The sequence below is a fragment of the Rutidosis leptorrhynchoides genome, chromosome 1 (genome assembly GCF_046630445.1).
Source record: "Rutidosis leptorrhynchoides isolate AG116_Rl617_1_P2 chromosome 1, CSIRO_AGI_Rlap_v1, whole genome shotgun sequence".
NCBI lineage: Eukaryota > Viridiplantae > Streptophyta > Magnoliopsida > Asterales > Asteraceae > Rutidosis > Rutidosis leptorrhynchoides.
The window spans coordinates 639,012,035-639,034,161 of NC_092333.1; the positions used below are offsets into that span (position 1 = coordinate 639,012,035).

General features: G+C 34.2%; 1 non-coding gene across 1 annotated transcript; it reads left to right on the forward strand.

Moving 5' to 3' along the window:
- Positions 1-409: 409 nt before the first annotated feature.
- On the forward strand, positions 410-516 carry LOC139887184 (small nucleolar RNA R71). Its single transcript, XR_011773024.1, has one exon. It is a non-coding gene; the product is annotated as a small nucleolar RNA R71 (small nucleolar RNA).
- The last annotated feature ends 21,611 nt before the right edge of the window (positions 517-22,127 follow it).

Here is a 22,127-nt window from a genome sequence, read left to right on the forward strand (position 1 = left end):
ATAATTATTTCCAGGCCTTTGGTTTATGTATGAAACATTCTCTCTTTGTTCCATTGTTAGTTCAATACTGAGACAATCTTTTGTTAAATGTGGTCCTCCACACTGCTCACAACTAATTAGTATTGAGTGGATATCTTTAGTCATCTTTTCCATTCGTCTCTCGACAACATCTATCTTTGCGGAAATAGAATCTAAGTCATGGCTAGAATCGGCTCTAGCTGCTTTAGATGATCTAACGATATCTTTTTCTTGGTGCCACTCATGTGAGTGGGAAGCAGTGTTATCAAGAATTTTGTAAGCATCAGTTTCTGTTTTCTTCATAATAGAACCACCAGCTGCTATGTCTATGTCTTTCCTTGTAGTGATGTCGCATCCTTGGTAGAATATTTGTACTATTTGACAGGTGTCTAAACCATGTTGCGGACATCCTCTCAATAACTTTTCAAATCTGGTCCATGCCTCATATAGAGTTTCATTTGGTTTCTGTGTGAACGTAACAATTTCTCCTTGAAGTCTTACGGCTTTAGATGCCGGAAAGAATTGTTTAAGAAATTTTTCAACTAAAACGTCCCATGTATCAATCGCCCCTTCAGGTAACGATTCTAACTAATGTTTGGCTTCTCCCTTTAAAGTCTAGGGAAATAACATGAGATATATCTGTTCATCCTCCACTTCTCTTATTTTAAATAAAGTACAGATCCTATTAAAGGTACGAAGATGTTCATTTGGATCTTCCTTCGGTGCACCACTAAATTGGCATTGATTAGTCACCATGTGTAGAATTTGTCCTTTGATTTCATAATCTGGCGCATTAATGTCAGGTTGAGTAATTGCGTGACCTTGGCCAGTGCGTTTAGCTCTCATTCGGTCTTCCATACTTAAAGGTTCCAGATTCTCCATGATTGAATTTGTTGAATCTGAATCACTAGAGGATTCTGATTTAATAGTTCGTTCCTCAACAATCTCTATTTGAATGATTGGTGGTTCCGGAGGAAAGATTAGTGGTTCAGGATCTCGGAATCGTCCCTGAATATTCTCCGGATTCTCAATTGTGAGGTCGGGTTCAAAAAATGGATTATCGGAAATTTGAATTGGAGTACTTGGTCGACTGGATGACGATTCTAAAGAAAAATCAACGGCGACAATATTTGCGAGATGTCTTGATTGAGTTACAGGTGGTGAACGTACAAAAGGTGGTGAACGTTTTGCTCGGTGCATTCACTGGATATCCTATTAGTTTTTAAAAAGAAAGAAAAATTATATAAGTTATCCAATTAATAGACTTTTCTGATTTTACCCAAAGTTTCGAATAGCCAAAAGATGCAGCAGAGGGGCAGGATTCGTTTGGTCTCAATATAATTGAGTACTGTTTGGCTCCAATAACCCGGTCCACGTACAAATCCAACTATTACTACGAACCAGAAAATTTTGATGTCTATCAATTTAACCGCTTAAAATAATTTTTCGTTGAAATTTAAGAAATTTAGATAAGAAATAGAGAAAATTCTAAGTCCTAAAAACTAGAATGTCGAGAAATAAGAAAGAAAAAGAGCGCGTCGAAAAACGTCGAAAAATAAAAGATTGAAAAATAATAGGCGTCGGAAAATAAAAATAAGAAAGTAGCACGTCGAAACTTAAAAAGGAACTAAAAACTAAGAATTAAAAGTTGCGTCTAAAAATATTAAAGCTTACAAGGAATTCTATATCCCAAATGGCTATATCTTAAAAAGGTACTAAAAACTTAGAACAGCGTCGCAAACTTCTAAAGCATCTAAATCTTAGTCTAAAGAAAAAGCACTTAAGGGATTTTACGGCAAAGCCTAAAAATCTAGAAATAAAAATAACTATGGCAAATACTATGATTTAAAACTAAATACGAGCGAAAAATACAAATATTACGCTAAAACAAATAAAAAAAGTACAAAATATAAAAATATACTTAAAGTTGTAAAAAGTACAATTTTTATAAAAATATTATTTTTATATTATTTATTTAATAAAACTATTAATTTTATAAATTAATTAAACTAATTATAACTTAATAATACAAATTAAATAAATAACTAAACTAATTAATTAACTAAAACTCTAAAAACTAAATAATTAAATTAATTAAACCCTAATTTCGTATTAATTGCAGTCCTAGGTTGACTTGTCAGATTGACCTCCGCGAGTGCGGTTAGGTCCAGTTCAAAATCTCCGCGAGTCGCGGAGGGTCAAATTTAGGCTGAAAAGGGGTTCGTTTTTGCACAGGTTCAGTTTTTTTCTTTTTATTTTTTTTATGTTTTTCTGTTTTATCAAATATATATAAAATATAAATATAACTAAATATTTTTATAAAACAATAAAATACTTATTTTCAAACTCAAAAGTAAAAATACTTTTTTTTTAACTTTATATATTTTTTAATAAACTCTTTTTGTATTTTTATATTTTTATATTTTAAAAAAAAACTTATATTTTTATACGAAGGACTTAATAAAAACTTTAACAAAATTATATTATTATTTTTTTTTATATCATTAGCGTTGCGCTTTCGGCGTTTAAGTTCCCCGGCAGCGGCGCCAAAAATACTTGATGTTATGCGAGGTGTATATGAAATAGCTTTATTTTTACTAGGAAATACTATTAAATACCATACAATTTTACACAAGATATTTATTTATTTATAGAATGGATATACCTAAACCTTGCTACAACACTTATAGGCAGTGTACCTAATCGTACAGTAGTGTAGTTTTTAGTAAGTCCGGTTCGTTCCACAGGGAATCTTTTAAACAAAGCTTAACGCTATATTAGTTTTAATTTATAAAAATACAAATATATATAAGTAATATTATTATTATAAAGGGGGATTTTTACCGTTTAATGACCGGTTTGTCGATTTTTAAAACTTTAGTCGCAGTTAAAACCTAATGTAAAATATTAAATAAATAAAACTTAATTTAAAACGTAAAGTAAATAACGATAATGAAATTGCGAATAATAAAAGTGCGATAAAATAAAATTACGATAATTAAAAAGTGCGATAATTAAAAGTGCAATTAAATACAATGACAATAAATAAAAGTGCAATAATTAGAAGTGCAATTAAATACGAAAATAAAGGAATTATGCTTATTTAAACTTCCGTAATCATGATGCTTGACGTGTTGATTTTAGTTTTATGCCCATGGGTTAATTGTCCTTTGTCCTGGATTATTTAATATGTCCGTCTGGTTTTTGTCCATAACTGTCCATCAGTCATAAATATAAAGTGCGAGTGTCCTCGTCAAATTATCCTTATACCCGAAGTCAAATATTTCAACTAATTGGGGACTTAAACTGTAACAAGATTTTAATACTTTGTTTAATAATTACACCAGGTTATCGACTGCGTGTAACCCAAGGTTTTAATACTTTGTTATCAATTATGCCAAGTGTCCTTGTACATAATTTCACCCATGTTTTAATAATTCCATAGACTATTAATCCATTCCCGTGTCCGGTTAAATGAACGATTATTCGTACATATAAATATCCCGCCCATCGTGTCCGATTGAGTGTATATGGTTATTTATAGGTACGTCCAATTATAAATCTTTATATTAAAATTAACAAACTATCATTTAGTTAAACAAATATAAAGCCCATTAATAGCCCATAGTCTAATTTCCACAAGTGTCGTTCTTTTGTCCAAACCCCAATTATGGTACAAAGCCCAATTACCCAAATTTAATATTTAGTCAAACATCACGATTACTTCAGCATTAAATAAGCATAATAATAATAATTTAGCTACGAGACATTAATGAAAATAATATAAACATAACTTACAGTGATTAAAAATAGCGTAGCGTTACACGGACAGAATTTTGACTTACACCCTTACAATATTCGCTAACATACCCTTATTATTAGAAATTAAAATTAAAATATAAATATATATATTTCTTACGTATGAATGAAGAAGAAAAAGATGTGTAAAAATCGGCCGAATGCTCGGCCTTTTATAGGCCCACGTAATACTGTTTGACCTCCGCGAGTGCGGAGGTTTTTGTCTTCAAAGCTCTGCGAGTGCGGAGCCCCTGATTCCAGCTAACATAAGTTTGGCTCCTAGCTTGCCGACGGATTTTATTATATAAATATAATATAAATATATAATTTATATAATTAATTATATATTATATTATATTTATATACATAATGAATTTGTAACTTTCGGTCCGTTGCGTCGTACGTTGAAAGCTGGTTCATGTCTATGTTTCGGATTTTCGAACGTCCTTTCGTATGATTTAATATCTTGTACTTTGCGTTTTGCGGCTTGTACTCTTGTCATTTTTAGGCGTTCCTTATCAATAATTTGAACCTCTTTGCTTGTACTTTGTACTTTTAAGCTTTTTGGTCGTTTGCGTCTTCAATTTATCGAATCTGCATTTTGTCTTCATCATTTAATATTTAAACGAATATTCCTTGTAAATAGGACAACTGCAACTAAAAGCTTGTCTTTTTGAGGGATAATGCTATGAAATATATGTTCATTTTTAGCATTATGAAATAGCTTTATTTTACTAGGAAAAACTATTAAATACAATACAATTTTACACAAGATATTTATTTATTTATAGAATGAATATACTTAAACCTTGCTACAACACTTATAGGCAGTGTACCTAATCGTACAGTAGTGTAGTTTTTAGTAAGTCCGGTTCGTTCCACAGGGAAATCTTTAAACAAAGCTTAACGCTATATTAGTTTTAGTTTATAAAAATACAAATATATATATAAGTAATATTATTATTATAAAAGGGGGTTTTTACCGTTTAATGACCGGTTTGTCGATTTTAAAACTTTAGTCGCAGTTAAAACCTAATGTAAAATATTAAATAAATAAAAGACTTAATTTAAAGCGTAAAATAAATAACGATAATGAAATTGTGATAAATAAAAGTGCGATAAAATAAACTTGCGATAATTAAAGAGTACGATAATTAAAAGTGCAATTAAATACAATGACAATAAATAAAAGTGCGATAATTAAAAGTGCAATTAAATATGAAAATAAGGGAATTATGCTTATTTAAACTTCCGTAATCATGATGTTTGACGTGTTGATTTTAGTTTTATGCCCATGGGTTAATTGTCCTCTGTCCTGGATTATTTAATATGTCCGTCTGGTTTTTGTCCATATGTGAGAACTCATCCCACATCGGTGGGGGAGGAGAACGAAACACCCCTTATAAAGGGTGTGGATACCTCCTCTAGTGGACGCGTTTTGAGGGTGAGTCCCGAGAAACAAAACCGTGAGCCACCGTGCGTCAGGGCAAAGCGGACAATATCCACTACGGGTTGTACTCGGGCTGTTACAAGATGGTATCAGAGCTGGGGCCCGCATCGATGTGCACTGCGGGGACGCAGTGTCCTGAGTGGGGGAGAGTGTGAGAACTCATCCCACATCGGTGGGGGAGGAGAACGAAACACCCCTTATAAAGGGTGTGGATACCTCCTCTAGTGGACGCGTTTTGAGGGTGAGTCCCGAGAAACAAAACCGTGAGCCACCGTGCGTCGGGGCAAAGCGGATAATATCCACTACGGGTTGTACTCGGGCTGTTACAAGAAACTGTGACGATCGCTCCAAATCCATATGGACGAACACGTCATTCATTGATTTCATTGCGAGGTATTTGACCTCTATGTGATACGTTTTGTAACATTGCATTCGTTTGAAAAGGTATTTCATAAATGAATATATAAATTCCAGGTTTTTTTACATCTGATGATTCCTACGTATAGACAATCACCATTTAAATGGTTTACAATAATACATCTGTTGACAATACAGTCAAAATAAGATACATGGTAATGGTTTGATGAATGCAAGTTTCTTGTATATAGCATGTATGACTCCAAGCACATAACTTGTATCACGTATGAGCAAACAGCGGAAGACTTCTAGAAACCTGAGAATAAACATGCTTCAAGTGTCAACACAAAGGTTGGTGAGTTCATAGTTTTAATATTACACATAATCCGTATATCAATGTGGATTACAAAAGTTCAGTTGTTTTATTCAAAACGTTTATCATTATGTTTTAAATAAAAGGTGGATCACAAGATTTCAGTTGTTTCATCCGAAACGTTTATCAATCGGTTCTACAAAGTTGAGAACCCTGGTAACTAAACTTTAACATTTATAATAAGTACCCCTCGTTTAACATGCAACCAACATGTACAATACACGCAATCCAACGTGTACTAACTTCAAATAGCATACGTCTGTTTTATAGTTCAGGCTAGAGTTTCTTTCTATACCTGGAACAGACGGGGATGTCAAGCCCTATGGATCCATATACTACTACTCGCGCCCACCAGTTCTTATAACTGGCAGTTACTAGTTACCAAAGCTAAGGGATTTTATGTTCAAACTCGGTGTAGAATTTAGTATGTACTTGTATCCATTGCGTTTAAAATAAAGTGCATGTATTCTCAGCCCAAAAATATAGATTTCAAAAGCAATTAAAAAGGGAGCAATGAAACTCACGCATATAAATATTGTAAATCAGTTAATAAAGCATTTGCATGTATTCTCAGCCCAAAAATGTAGAGAGTAAAAGGGATCTTATGAAACTCACTGTTTAATATTGATATACAATATTGCAGGAAAGCACGTAGACGCATCGGAGATGATAAACACGAGGTTTGATTCACAAAAATACCCCCGAACATTACCCATAACCTCCTTGGCAATAACCCATAATTTCCTTAGCTCTAGCTTGCTCGAAAACTCATTTTGAAAATTACTTGGACAGCACTCCGTCGTAATATTTGATGTACATTATTATTTTTGTATCGCAAAAATAATAACACTAATAATAAAAAAAAATAATAAGATTAATAATAATCTTATTAATAATAATAATAATAATAATAATAATAATAATAATAATAATAATATAAATAATAAATAAAATAAATACGGAGTAATATGTATCTGTGTGTTTTTTTTTTCTTTACTCGGCAGAAAATGTTGCAATTTATAGAACCTGGCCTGAAATCTGGAGTCATGCGACTCGCATGGAAATGGCCTTCTGGCCATGCGACTCGCATGAGGACCAGGGACAGCTCACATTGTTTTGGCTCCTAGCTTGTCGACATAATATAAAATAAATATAAATATAATATATATAATTTAAATTAATTAATTATATATTATATTAAATTCACGTGCATAGTTGACTTGTAATTTTTGTTCCGATAAGTCGTACGTTGTCACTCGACTTATGTCCCGGTTTCGGTTTTTCGAACGCCCCTTCGTACGCTGAGAAAACTTGTACTTTACGTTTCGTGAATCGTACCTTTGTCAAAATATAGTCTTAAATCATCCATAAAATATACCACTGTAGCAAAGTTAATTTCACTGTAGCAAAGTCAATTTTACTGTAGCAATTCACTGTAGCAAAGTCAATTTCACTGTAGCAAATAGTGATTTTCAAAAACACTGTAGCATTTTGGGTATTGTAGCAATTTGAAATGTTACTATCGTTTACTAAATAACTTGAAATTATATATATGTATATATCTTTTTAATATATATAAATCAGTTTTTAAATACACATTGGAAGTTATTTATAAATAAATTTTATTAATAAATATTTCAACTTATCATATATATTCAAATAGATATTTAAACCAATAAGTTTAATGTACGGTATCAAATAATTAATACATTGTTACCTTTTCAAGTTATAGTATATATGTATCTATTTACATATAATTGTTCGCGAATCGTCGAAAACAACCGAAAGGTATTTAAATATATAAAAGTAGTTCAAAAATTTTGAGATTCAGTTTTACAGACTTTGCTTATCGTGTCGAAAATGTTAATCATACAAAGATTAAGTTTAAATTTGGTCAGAAATTTCCGGGTCATCACAGTACCTGCCCGTTAAAGAAATTTCGTCCCGAAATTTGAGTGAGGTCGTCATGGCTAACAATAAAAATGTTTTAATGACGAATATGAGTTGATAATAGAGTTTTATCTATGTTTGAATAATATGGATAAAATAATCCAATTACTCGAAGCGTATGAGAGAAGTTATCGTAATCAAGTGAAATGGAGAATAGAGATGCGTCTTATCTCTTGATGTAGTAACGATTGATTTTCGGATTTTAAGGAATAGAAAATCTTCATAATTTTAATAAGATTTGATTTTTCGGAATTTGCGGAAATTAGGATTTTCTTTGATTAAATGCGTAACCTGCCTCTATTGCTGCGTCCGATATTTTGCTATAAATTGACCTCTTCCGTTTCATTTATTTTCAACACTCCTATAATCTTCTTTATTATTTCATACATCCCAACAGATTGTGAAAATGCTTAATCCTGTTCTGATTCTTGATATTTTCCTGGCTATCGTATCCTTCATTCTTCTTTTTCATCTACCACCAGAGGAAGTTATTTTCTTCTACTATTACCTTGGGGTTATAGTGTTTTTCATTCTCCCGTGTCTTTATGTTGCTATACGCATTGATATACACGGTTTGTAATTTCGGGGTTGTTATCGGGCTTTATATTCTCCATTATATTTCGGAGCTTCAAGCTTTCGTTTTCTCTTCCCGACCTTAAGTCAAGCGAATAATGGTCCAGAATTCGTAGGTATGAATTTCAGAATAAACATAATTAATGTTCTACGAAAGAAACGGTAATGGCACAATCTGACTTGTCAAATTACCAGAATATCCGGAAAAGACCGAATCATCAAGAAATATATTTTCTTGATATATTTAGAGATTATATAGAATGAAAGAGTTATGTAACATGGTTTATGATGAGGGTGTGATCTGTGAACCTTTGTCACGTTCCATTAGAAACTCAACATGACTTACTGTAATATAATCACGTTGATCAAGTGTCATTATATTATACTAACTCATGCTTCAGTTCCCAACATTACTTCAAAACATCCATTTTTTTCGAATTTTTTTAGATTTTAGAAATTAAAATAGTTTCTTTTATGATGTAACACAGATAGCGCGAAGAGGTAATGATTTCAGATAAGAATGGTTTCAAAAAATATCTTCAGAAATATGGAGGATATTTATAATGGGAGATACGATGATATCTTAGAATATTTAAGATAAGATGATGATGAAGAATATTGTCCGCAAAGGTTTTAGTGTAAGGAGCAAGGTATTCTTTAATGATTTCAGCAGACTCTGAATCATTTGGATTCTTTGAAGGTAGATTTAGTCTTTGTGATTTGTCCACAGCCTCCTTCATGGTCTGCTCAATCCGTTTTTCAATTCCAAACCTTCTCTTTTTCTCTGCTTTACCACCATACTATTCTTTATCATCAAACTTTTGACTGTTAAGGTCGTTTACAGTTTTTGCTGCTTCATCAGCATTGTTCCAATTTCAGAGAACTAGTTTCATAGTTTGGGGTGTTTTTCAAAAACTTCACATTCGAAGTATGTAATTCGAGGAGGTAGACGTTATATGTACACATATAACTGTTGGCGTAGACGTGCTGCAAGATTTCAAAATACTGATTGCAAATTCCCGATAGTTGGAATGGCAACTATTGTTACAAGATGTGGATGAGTACATGATAGGGTTTCAATGTATATATAGTGATTTCCGGAGAGTTTCAAATAGCAGAGTGACGGAGTCGCTGGTACATTTACTGCTAATATGGTGGAACATAAAAGGTTCCCCAGTAACAAAAACGTATATGCCAAAGTTATAAGTCTGAAAGGTCGTCGTTGACTAGTTGAATGGGTGATAATACTGGATACTTTTAAAAAGGAATTGCAAGGTTACTTTCAGTAATAATAATGCCGAAGGATTTATCACAGATACGTGTTAAAGTTTTACTTAGGTTTCGAGAGCTTTCCAGATATATGATTATAAGTACAAATCTTTCTTCTCGTAGATATCGTGTAGTTGGTTTGTCTTCTCGTTTGTTCATTAGTTGAAGTGTTTTCAAGAATTTCGATGGGTTTGAACGCAAAATATAATCATATGATGTTCTAGTACTGTTCTGAATTCAAAGCATGGGTTTCGAAGCATGGTTTTGAAAGATGTAGGAATCTAAGAGTGATGTTTTTCGTTTAATCTTGACTTGGATTCTGATCTATCGAAATCAGAATATGAAATTGAATGAAAATGGTTATTCTGCGATGAACAGATACGTATATCTATAGGTTTGAGCAGTATAGTTAATGATTGCTGAATCAGAATTGAAGAATGTATAGTGTAACATATTAATGTGGAATTTATATATTTCTAGGGTATTACCTACCCGTTAAAATATTCTCATCATTAACAGTTTGTACAAAAGGATTTTCAATTACAATCTTTATGAAAATATATGTATGTATATTTCCTTCAAATGTAATATAGATTTAATGAGTTATTAAACTCATTTGATTTTCGGTTGGAACTAGAAACGAATAATCTCTTCTATATTAAAGATTACATAAGCGTCGCAGGATATTTCTCCAATGAAGTTATGAATTAATACTTCATCGTTTATGGTTATTAGTATTCTTCGGTGCCTACGGTGCGTATGAGGTTGATACTCGTGGGACAGATTATGAGGTTAAGGTTTACGGTGCGGATGTTGTTGTTGGTGGTACTGGTACTGTTGTTGGTTGTGCTGCTGGTTCTGGTGGTGCTACCGGTGCTGCCTGTGATGCCTGCAAATTGTGCATCATATTCTCCAAAGCCACAACTCGAGCGCGAAGCTCGTTAACTTCTTCTATTATTCCGGGATGATTGGCGGTTGGTACGAGAGGATGAATAAAGTTTAAAATTCTAGTTATCATATAATCGTTGCGAAATATCCTGGAAATTAGGGTAAAGATAGTGTTTCGAACGGGTTCGCCGGTAAGTGCCTCAGGTTCCTCACCAAGAGGTGAATTCGGTTGGTGGAAAGGATCGCCTTCCTCTTGTCTCCATCGATTAAGTTGATTACGAACCCATCCCCAATTCATCCAGAATTGGTGGTGACTGATTGGTTGATTCATTCCGGTTACACTGCTTTCGGAACTCAGGTGGAAACTCATATCGGAATCCGAAGAACCCGAATTACTTGCAGAATTCATCTTACACGGTTAGATAAATAATTTTCGATGTGAAATGATTTTCGGATATCGGATGATATTCTAATTACATAGAATACCTTTATATAGTACAAAGGATCCGCAAATTACGGAGAAACTTTCGGAAACTGTCAAGTAAAGGTAACAGTAACAGATTGTAGTGACCCGAACTTTTCCATGTTTATATATATTAATTGAGATTGATTTTTACATGATTAAATGTTTCCAACATGTTAAGCAATCAAACTTGTTAAGACTTGATTAATTGAAATAGGTTTCATATAGACAATTGACCACCCAAGTTGACCGGTGATTCACGAACGTTAAAACTTGTAAAAAAACTATATGATGACATATATATGGTTATATATATAGTTAACATGATATTATGATAAGTAAACATATCATTAATTATATTAACAATGAACTACATATGTAAAAACAAGACTACTAACTTAATGATTTTGAAACGAGACATATATGTAACGTTTATCGTTGTAACGACATTTAATGTATATATATCATATTAAGAGATATTCGTACATCATAATATCATGATAATATAATAATTTAAAATCTCTTTTGTTATTATAAACATTGGGTTAACAACATTTAACAAGATCGTTAACCTAAAGGTTTCAAAACAACACTTACATGTAACGACTAACGATGACTTAACGACTCAGTTAAAATGTATATACATGTAGTGTTTTAATATGTATTTATACACTTTTGAAAGACTTCAATACACTTATCAAAATACTTCTACTTAACAAAAATGCTTACAATTACATTCTCGTTCAGTTTCATCAACAATTCTACTCGTATGCACCCGTATTCGTACTCGTACAATACACAGCTTTTAGATGTATGTACTATTGGTATATACACTCCAATGATCAGCTCTTAGCAGCCCATGTGAGTCACCTAACACATGTGGGAACCATCATTTGGCAACTAGCATGAAATATCTCATAAGATTACAAAAATATGAGTAATCATTCATGACTTATTTACATGAAAACAAAATTACATATCCTTTATATCTAATCCATACACCAACGACCAAAAACACCTACAAACACTTTCATTCTTCAATTTTCTTCATCTAATTGAACTCTCTCAAGTTCTATCTTCAAGTTCTAAGTGTTCTTCATAAATTCCAAAAGTTCTAGTTTCATAAAATCAAGAATACTTTCAAGTTTGCTAGCTCACTTCCAATCTTGTAAGGTGATCATCCAACCTCAAGAAATCTTTGTTTCTTACAGTAGGTTATCATTCTAATACAAGGTAATAATCATATTCAAACTTTGGTTCAATTTCTATAACTATAACAATCTTATTTCAAGTGATGATCTTACTTGAACTTGTTTTCGTGTCATGATTTTGCTTCAAGAACTTTGAGCCATCCAAGGATCCATTGAAGCTAGATCCATTTTTCTATTTTCCAGTAGGTTCATCCAAGGAACTTAAGGTAGTAATGATGTTCATAACATCATTCGATTCATACATATAAAGCTATCTTATTCGAAGGTTTAAACTTGTAATCACTAGAACATAGTTTAGTTAATTCTAAACTTGTTCGCAAACAAAAGTTAATCCTTCTAACTTGACTTTTAAAATCAACTAAACACATGTTCTATATCTATATGATATGCTAACTTAATGATTTAAAACCTGGAAACACGAAAAACACCGTAAAACCGGATTTACGCCGTCGTAGTAACACCGCGGGCTGTTTTGGGTTAGTTAATTAAAAACTATGATAAACTTTGATTTAAAAGTTGTTATTCTGAGAAAATGATTTTTAGTATGAACATGAAACTATATCCAAAAATTATGGTTAAACTCAAAGTGGAAGTATGTTTTCTAAAATGGTCATCTAGACGTCGTTCTTTCGACTGAAATGACTACCTTTACAAAAACGACTTGTAACTTATTTTTCCGACTAGAAACCTATACTTTTTTTGTTTAGATTCATAAAACAGAGTTCAATATGAAACCATAGCAATTTGATTCACTCAAAACGGATTTAAAATGAAGAAGTTATGGGTAAAACAAGATTGGATAATTTTTCTCATTTTAGCTACGTGAAAATTGGTAACAAATCTATTCCAACCATAACTTAATCAACTTGTATTATATATTATGTAATCTTGAGATACCATAGACACGTATACAATGTTTCGACCTATCATGTCGACACATCTATATATATTTCGGAACAACCATAGACACTCTATATGTGAATGTTGGAGTTAGCTATACAGGGTTGAGGTTGATTCCAAAATATATATAGTTTGAGTTGTGATCAATACTGAGATACGTATACACTGGGTCGTGGATTGATTCAAGATAATATTTATCGATTTATTTCTGTACATCTAACTGTGGACAACTAGTTGTAGGTTACTAACGAGGACAGCTGACCTAATAAACTTAAAACATCAAAATATATTAAAAGTGTTGTAAATATATTTTGAACATACTTTGATATATATGTATATATTGTTATAGGTTCGTGAATCAACCAGTGGTCAAGTCTTACTTCCCGACGAAGTAAAAATCTGTGAAAGTGAGTTATAGTCCCACTTTTAAAATCTAATATTTTTGGGATGAGAATACATGCAGGTTTTATAAATGATTTACAAAATAGACACAAGTACGTGAAACTACATTCTATGGTTGAATTATCGAAATCGAATATGCCCCTTTTTATTAAGTCTGGTAATCTAAGAATTAGGGAACAGACACCCTAATTGACGCGAATCCTAAAGATAGATCTATTGGGCCTAACAAACCCCATCCAAAGTACCGGATGCTTTAGTACTTCGAAATTTATATCATATCCGAAGGGTGTCCCGGAATGATGGGGATATTCTTATATATGCATCTTGTTATTGTCGGTTACCAGGTGTTCACCATATGAATGATTTTTATCTCTATGTATGGGATGTGTATTGAAATATGAAATCTTGTGGTCTATTGTTACGATTTGATATATATAGGTTAAACCTATAACTCACCAACATTTTTGTTGACGTTTTAAGCATGTTTATTCTCAGGTGATTATTAAGAGCTTCCGCTGTCGCATACTTAAATAAGGACAAGATTTGGAGTCCATGCTTGTATGATATTGTGTAAAAACTGCATTCAAGAAACTTATTTTGTTGTAACATATTTGTATTGTAAACCATTATGTAATGGTCGTGTGTAAACAGGATATATTAGATTATCATTATTTGATAATCTACGTAAAGCTTTTTAAACCTTTATTGATGAAATAAAGGTTATGGTTTGTTTAAAAATGAATGCAGTCTTTGAAAAACGTCTCATATAGAGGTCAAAACCTCGCAACGAAATCAATTAATATGGAACGTTTTTAATCAATAAGAACGGGACATTTCAGTTGGTATCAGAGCGTTGGTCTTAGAGAACCAGAAAATTTGCATTAGTGTGTCTTATCGAGTTTGTTAGGATGCATTAGTGAGTCTGGACTTCGACCGTGTTTTCTTTAAAAATGATTGCTTAACATTTTTGTTGGAAACTATATATTTTTAACATATGAATATTATGTGATATATTAATCTCTTAACGTGTTTGATATTATGTGATAGATGTCTACCTCTAGAACAAGTCCCATTGACTCACCTAATAATAATGAAGAGTCAAATGTAAATTGGAATAATTTGTGGACTGATTCACAAGTTCCCGAAGAGGAACCGGAAGAAGAGTCGGAACCGGAAGAAGAGTCGGAACCGGAAGAAGAATCGGAACCGGAAGAAGAATCGGAACCGGTGGGGGAAATAATAAAACGGTTAAGTAAAAGAAAATCCTCAACCAACCGACCAAAGTTAATTATGGTCAATGGTGTTTCCGCCAAGGAAGCAAAATATTAGGAGGATTACCAATTCTCCGATGAATCGGATTCCGACGAGAATTCCGATGATGTTATAGAAATTACCCCAACTGAATTTAAAAAGGCAAAAGAAAATAATAAGGGAAAGGGCATAAAAATAGAGAAATCTAATTCCAACCCCGATGAACTTTATATGTATCGTCAACCCCCGAAGTCCTTAAGTTGTAACAATGACCCGAGAACCTCTAAACCACCAGGTTTTTCTAAACCAATGTGGACAACGACGGTTCGTATTAGGGGAACATCATATATCCCTAGAAACTTGGCAAAACGAACCAAAACCGAAGAAGAAGAAACGAGGGAGTCGGAATAAGATAGTTGTATTCGTGTGGTGTAATATATGGAATATAGTGTTCTTATGCTTTATGATATATGTAAAAATTGCTTGTATTAATAAGTATTTTTTTTTTTATGAATCTAACTCTTGTCTATTTTACAGTTTAAAAATACAAAATGGATAGACAACCCAATATTTTAAGAGACCTACCCGGAGACATGATTGATGAAATCTTGTCTAGAGTCGGCCAGAATTCTTCGGCACAACTATTTAAGGCGAGATCAGTTTGTAAGACATTCGAAGAACGTTCCAAGAATGTCTTGGTTTATAAGAGACTTTCGTTTGAAAGATGGGGGATATCACATTGGGAAACCCATAAGTTACGATGTGTTTACTTTGACGCATATATTGCGGGGAACCCAAATGCTATTTTACGCAACGGGTTAAGAAATTATTTTGACTCAATATATCCGAATATTGGACTTCGTGATTTAGAAAAAGCGGCTAACATGCAACATAAAGAAGCATGTTATGCTTACGGATTAGTAATGTTCGCTTCTCACCAAAGTGAGAACAAGAACATCGGGCTACAACTATTAAACAAAACGTTTCCAAAAGTGACGGAGTCGGTAATTGGGGTAAGAAATGAGGTTTTTAGATTATTACGGGACTGTTGGACATTACGTAACCCTCGTCCCTTTGATGACGTTACAACACGCTGTCTTATCAACGGCCATAACGGTTATGTTGCACAAGACCAAGGATGGGAAGTAGTCCTAGTAAAACCAGAATGCATGACTTGTTTCTGGACGTATGAATTACGTGTATTTATTGCCTTTGCTGAACGACTTGTGTACTAGCTAGAATTGTCTTCACAACTATCTTGTATCAAAGTTATTGTGTGCTATATTTCTTGCTTTATGTAAAATAAGCGGTATTGTAAGTTTGTAAAATATTGTATAAAAGTTTGAACGCGAAATATTATTATAATCAGTTTTTCATATAGAATTGTAGTAGTTGAATTGTATATTAGCTACTAAGTATGAACTTAACGGGTAGGTACTACCCGAATTTAAACTTATAAAACGCTAATATGAAGAAAAAGCTTTTATAAATGAGTTCATATTATGCTACGAAATACTATTAACTACTCTTAATATTCTGTATGATTAACTTGTTCCATTTAACTATTTTGAAGGAAATGGCACCGACTACTCGACACACCGTGAATATGAATGAAGAGGAATTCCGTACTTTTCTAGCTTCAAACATAGCCGCAGTACAGGCTGCGCTACATACCAACAATAACCTTGGATCTAGCAGTACAGGAAATCGTGTAGGATGCACCTACAAAGAATTCACTGCCTGCAAACCTTTGGAATTTGATGGAACCGAAGGACCGATCGGATTGAAACGGTGGACCGAGAAGGTTGAATCGGTGTTTGCCATAAGTAAGTGTACTGAAGAGGACAAAGTGAAGTACGCTACGCATACCTTCACAGGTTCTGCGTTAACATGGTGGAATACCTATCTAGAGCAAGTGGGACAAGATGATGCGTACGCACTACCGTGGTCAGCATTCAAGCACTTGATGAACGAGAAGTACCGTCCCAGAACCGAGGTCAATAAGCTCAAGACAGAACTTAGAGGGTTACGAACCCAAGGATTTGATATTACCACGTACGAAAGACGATTCACAGAATTGTGCCTATTGTGTCCGGGAGCATTCGAAGATGAGGAAGAGAAGATCGACGCGTTTGTGAAAGGATTACCGGAAAGAATCCAAGAAGATATAAGTTCACACGAGCCCGCCTCCATACAACAGGCATGTAGAATGGCTCACAAACTAGTGAACCAGATTGAAGAAAGAATTAAAGAACAGACTGCTGAAGAGGCCAATGTGAAGCAAGTCAAAAGAAAGTGGGAGGAAAACGGTGATAAGAATCACCAATACAACAACAACAGCAATTACAACAATAATCGCAACAATTATCCCAACAATCGCAACATCAATCGCAACTACAACAAACGGCCCAACAACAACAACAACAACAACAACAACAGCAACTACAACAATCATCCCAACAACAATAATAACCGCAACAACAACAACAATCAGAAGCAACTATGCCAAAGGTGTGAAAAGAATCACTCGGGGTTCTGCACCAAATTTTGCAACAAGTGTAAAAGAAATGGTCATAGCGCGGCGAAGTGTGAGGTCTACGGACCAGGGGTTAATAGAACGAAAGGAACAAATGGTGTCGGAACGAGTAATGGCGGAGCAAGTAGTGTCGGAGCAAGTTATGCCAATGTAGTTTGTTATAAATGTGGAAAACCAGGCCACATTATTAGAAATTGCCCGAACCAGGAGAACACGAATGGACAAGGCCGTGGAAGAGTTTTCAATATTAATGCGGTAGAGGCACAGGAAGACCCGGAGCTTGTTACGGGTACGTTTCTTATTGACAATAAATCTGCTTACGTTTTATTTGATTCGGGTGCGGATAGAAGCTATATGAGTAGAGATTTTTGTGCTAAATTAAGTTGTCCATTGACGCCTTTGGATAGTAAATTTTTACTCGAATTAGCAAATGGTAAATTAATTTCAGCAGATAATATATGTCGGAATCGAGAAATTAAACTGGTTAGCGAAACATTTAAGATTGATTTGATACCAGTAGAGTTAGGGAGTTTTGATGTGATAATCGGTATGGACTGGTTGAAAGAAGTGAAAGCGGAGATCGTTTGTTACAAAAATGCAATTCGCATTATACGAGAAAAAGGAAAACCCTTAATGGTGTACGGAGAAAAGGGCAACACGAAGCTACATCTTATTAGTAATTTGAAGGCACAAAAACTAATAAGAAAAGGTTGCTATGCTGTTCTAGCACACGTCGAGAAAGTACAAACTGAAGAAAAGAGCATCAATGATGTTCCCATTGCAAAAGAATTTCCCGATGTATTTCCGAAAGAATTACCGGGATTACCCCCACATCGATCCGTTGAATTTCAAATAGATCTTGTACCAGGAGCTGCACCAATAGCTCGTGCTCCTTACAGACTCGCACCCAGCGAGATGAAAGAACTGCAAAGCCAATTACAAGAACTTTTAGAGCGTGGTTTCATTCGACCAAGCACATCACCGTGGGGAGCTCCTGTTTTGTTTGTCAAGAAGAAAGATGGTACATTCAGGTTGTGTATCGACTACCGAGAGTTGAACAAACTTACCATCAAGAACCGCTACCCACTACCGAGAATCGACGACTTATTTGATCAACTACAAGGCTCGTCTGTTTATTCAAAGATTGACTTACGTTCCGGGTATCATCAAATGCGGGTGAAAGAAGATGATATTCCAAAGACTGCTTTCAGAACACGTTACGGTCATTACGAGTTTATGGTCATGCCGTTTGGTTTAACTAATGCACCAGCTGTGTTCATGGACCTTATGAACAGAGTGTGTGGACCATACCTTGACAAGTTTGTCATTGTTTTCATTGATGACATACTTATTTACTCAAAGAATGACCAAGAACACGGTGAACATTTGAGAAAAGTGTTAGAAGTATTGAGGAAGGAAGAATTGTACGCTAAGTTTTCAAAGTGTGCATTTTGGTTGGAAGAAGTTCAATTCCTCGGTCACATAGTGAACAAAGAAGGTATTAAGGTGGATCCGGCAAAGATAGAAACTGTTGAAAAGTGGGAAACCCCGAAAACTCCGAAACACATACGCCAGTTTTTAGGACTAGCTGGTTACTACAGAAGGTTCATCCAAGACTTTTCCAGAATAGCAAAACCCTTGACTGCATTAACGCATAAAGGGAAGAAATTTGAATGGAATGATGAACAAGAGAAAGCGTTTCAGTTATTGAAGAAAAAGCTAACTACGGCACCTATATTGTCATTGCCTGAAGGGAATGATGATTTTGTGATTTATTGTGACGCATCAAAGCAAGGTCTCGGTTGTGTATTAATGCAACGAACGAAGGTGATTGCTTATGCGTCTAGACAATTGAAGATTCACGAACAAAATTATACGACGCATGATTTGGAATTAGGCGCGGTTGTTTTTGCATTAAAGACTTGGAGGCACTACTTATATGGGGTCAAAAGTATTATATATACCGACCACAAAAGTCTTCAACACATATTTAATCAGAAACAACTGAATATGAGGCAGCGTAGGTGGATTGAATTATTGAATGATTACGATTTTGAGATTCGTTACCACCCGGGGAAGGCAAATGTGGTAGCCGATGCCTTGAGCAGGAAGGATAGAGAACCCATTCGAGTAAAATCTATGAATATAATGATTCATAATAACATTACTACTCAAATAAAGGAGGCGCAACAAGGAGTTTTAAAAGAGGGAAATTTAAAGGATGAAATACCCAAAGGATCGGAGAAGCATCTTAATATTCGGGAAGACGGAACCCGGTATAGGGCTGAAAGGATTTGGGTACCAAAATTTGGAGATATGAGAGAAATGGTACTTAGAGAAACTCATAAAACCAGATACTCAATACATCCTGGAACGGGGAAGATGTACAAGGATCTCAAGAAACATTTTTGGTGGCCGGGTATGAAAGCCGATGTTGCTAAATACGTAGGAGAATGTTTGACGTGTTCTAAGGTCAAAGCTGAGCATCAGAAACCATCAGGTCTACTTCAACAACCCGAAATCCCGGAATGGAAATGGGAAAACATTACCATGGATTTCATCACTAAATTGCCAAGGACTGCAAGTGGTTTTGATACTATTTGGGTAATAGTTGATCGTCTCACCAAATCAGCACACTTCCTACCAATAAGAGAAGATGACAAGATGGAGAAGTTAGCACGACTGTATTTGAAGGAAGTCGTCTCCAGACATGGAATACCAATCTCTATTATCTCTGATAGGGATGGCAGATTTATTTCAAGATTCTGGCAGACATTACAGCAAGCATTAGGAACTCGTCTAGACATGAGTACTGCCTATCATCCACAAACTGATGGGCAGAGCGAAAGGACGATACAAACGCTTGAAGACATGCTACGAGCATGTGTTATTGATTTCGGAAACAGTTGGGATCGACATCTACCGTTAGCAGAATTTTCCTACAACAACAGCTACCATTCAAGCATTGAGATGGCGCCGTTTGAAGCACTTTATGGTAGAAAGTGCAGGTCTCCGATTTGTTGGAGTGAGGTGGGGGATAGACAGATTACGGGTCCGGAGATTATACAAGAAACTACCGAGAAGATCATCCAAATTCAACAACGGTTGAAAACCGCCCAAAGTCGACAAAAGAGCTACGCTGACATTAAAAGAAAAGATATAGAATTTGAAATTGGAGAGATGGTCATGCTTAAAGTTGCACCTTGGAAAGGCGTTGTTCGATTTGGTAAACGAGGGAAATTAAATCCAAGGTATATTGGACCATTCAAGATTATTGATCGTGTCGGACCAGTAGCTTACCGACTTGAGTTACCTCAACAACTCGCGGCTGTACATAACACTTTCCACGTCTCGAATTTGAAGAAATGTTTTGCTAAAGAAGATCTCACTATTCCGTTAGATGAAATCCAAATCAACGAAAAACTCCAATTCATCGAAGAACCCGTCGAAATAATGGATCGTGAGGTTAAAAGACTTAAGCAAAACAAGATACCAATTGTTAAGGTTCGATGAAATGCTCGTAGAGGACCCGAGTTCACCTGGGAGCGTGAAGATCAGATGAAGAAGAAATACCCGCATCTATTTCCAGAAGATTCGTCAACACCTTCAACAGCTTAAAATTTCGGGACGAAATTTATTTAACGGGTAGGTACTGTAGTGACCCGAACTTTTCCATGTTTATATATATTAATTGAGATTGATTTTTACATGATTAAATGTTTCCAACATGTTAAGCAATCAAACTTGTTAAGACTTGATTAATTGAAATAGGTTTCATATAGACAATTGACCACCCAAGTTGACCGGTGATTCACGAACGTTAAAACTTGTAAAAAAACTATATGATGACATATATATGGTTATATATATAGTTAACATGATATTATGATAAGTAAACATATCATTAATTATATTAACAATGAACTACATATGTAAAAACAAGACTACTAACTTAATGATTTTGAAACGAGACATATATGTAACGTTTATCGTTGTAACGACATTTAATGTATATATATCATATTAAGAGATATTCGTACATCATAATATCATGATAATATAATAATTTAAAATCTCTTTTGTTATTATAAACATTGGGTTAACAACATTTAACAAGATCGTTAACCTAAAGGTTTCAAAACAACACTTACATGTAACGACTAACGATGACTTAACGACTCAGTTAAAATGTATATACATGTAGTGTTTTAATATGTATTTATACACTTTTGAAAGACTTCAATACACTTATCAAAATACTTCTACTTAACAAAAATGCTTACAATTACATTCTCGTTCAGTTTCATCAACAATTCTACTCGTATGCACCCGTATTCGTACTCGTACAATACACAGCTTTTAGATGTATGTACTATTGGTATATACACTCCAATGATCAGCTCTTAGCAGCCCATGTGAGTCACCTAACACATGTGGGAACGATCATTTGGCAACTAGCATGAAATATCTCATAAGATTACAAAAATATGAGTAATCATTCATGACTTATTTACATGAAAACAAAATTACATATCCTTTATATCTAATCCATACACCAACGACCAAAAACACCTACAAACACTTTCATTCTTCAATTTTCTTCATCTAATTGAACTCTCTCAAGTTCTATCTTCAAGTTCTAAGTGTTCTTCATAAATTCCAAAAGTTCTAGTTTCATAAAATCAAGA